This window comes from Microtus pennsylvanicus, chromosome 3 (assembly GCF_037038515.1).
Source record: "Microtus pennsylvanicus isolate mMicPen1 chromosome 3, mMicPen1.hap1, whole genome shotgun sequence".
NCBI classification, from domain to species: domain Eukaryota; kingdom Metazoa; phylum Chordata; class Mammalia; order Rodentia; family Cricetidae; genus Microtus; species Microtus pennsylvanicus.
Genome location: NC_134581.1, coordinates 40,065,881 through 40,067,521, shown reverse-complemented (window position 1 = coordinate 40,067,521; position 1,641 = coordinate 40,065,881).

Below are 1,641 nucleotides of genomic sequence, written 5' to 3'. Positions count from 1 at the left end.
TAGCCCATTTCTAATCATCTGTGTAGCGCCCCTAGGTGCGCTTACGGGGAAGATTCTAGCCTAAGTCCATCCTGGGTTGGAGCTTCATAGCTTCATCGCGTGTGTCTGCCCAGGAGCCGGGAGCATGGCGGACGTCTGCTCCCGAGAGGAGAGCTGTGGAGTCTGACCTCACTTCCTCTTCCTCCCGGCATTCTGTTCTGTTTACTCCTCCCACCTATCTTCTAACCAATGAAATGGGCCGAGGCAGTTCCTTTATTGCTTAGCCAATGAAATCAACAGATTGATATATGACACTCCCACATCACTCCTGAGTAATTTGGGAGCATGGGGACCTTGGGGGAGGGCTGAAGGGTGGAGGGGAAAGGCAGGGAGGGGAGCAGAGAATGTAAGAATATATTGGCTTAAAACAAGATTTATTCTTTTAATATGGGGAATACACTTTTGATTCAAATATACAGACTTATCAAACTAGAATTATTGAGAAATTACATATTATGTGTGCAGCAAGTACATAGGAGCTTGAATGACTATGCTAAAATTGAATCACTAGCCAAAACCTAAAAACAAATAATTTCTAACAGCTAGTGAATGAATAAACAATCTATTATCTAGACAAATATTGTGTATGTTTGAGTTAAAACATGAAATTAAACAATAAAAAGGAAGGTTACAGTAAGGTATTATATATGATTCCTTTAACTGATCTCTTCAGAATTAATAAACAAACAGACAGTATTCTAGACATTGCCTACCTATGAAAGAAAATAGAGTGAATTAGACTGTGGCATTTGGGCATTTTTATAATTTTATAATTATACCAATACATTATTTATACATTCCAAATGTCTATATAGATTATGAATTATAGCTTGTTCTGTGTCCTAATCTAGGGAAGACAAATATACCCATAAGATAGGGAACATTTGAGAGACCAAAGTATAGAAACTACGAAAGCCCAGCTTGGTGAATCATGAGTTTGTGCAGATTATACACAGGATTATAAGTGAGGAGTCATTTACAGGACAAGAATGCCTCAAAAAAAACTGCATTAGCCAAAGCCCACATCAGCAAGCTTGTCAGCTCAGGCACCTGGAGACCTGGATGGCACTGTAGAACCTTCAGGCATCTCAACAGCTTGGAGATTGTCATTTCCAGGTTATTTAGTTGGTCTGAAACTCTTAGGAAGCTCATCTGGTCTCTGCCTCTGCCTCTTCTGAGTGGTTCAGCTGGTCTGAGCTCGTCTAGGGAGCTCAGCTAGTCTGAGCATTTCTCAGTAGTCCTTAACTGCTTATACACATACAAAGCAAAGGAGAAGCATAGAGAATCTGATCAGTTTTAGTGACTTCCTGACGTTTTGAGTTGTTTACTTCCTAAGTGAGGACCTTCCCCGCAGGATAGAATATTTTATCGTGGGGGAAATTCCCACATAAGGCATCTCAATAAAGAGAAAACAATACATGACAATGACAAATAAATGGAGAGATGCTCTATGTTTATGAAAAGGAACACTCAGTATGTCGAGGTATTAGTTTTCTTTAACTTGCTCTACAGGTCAAATGCAAGCCAAACAAACTGTCAGCATGTTACTTTGTGTACATTGACAAACACTAATGGTTATGGGGAGAAACAAATAGCTTAGAA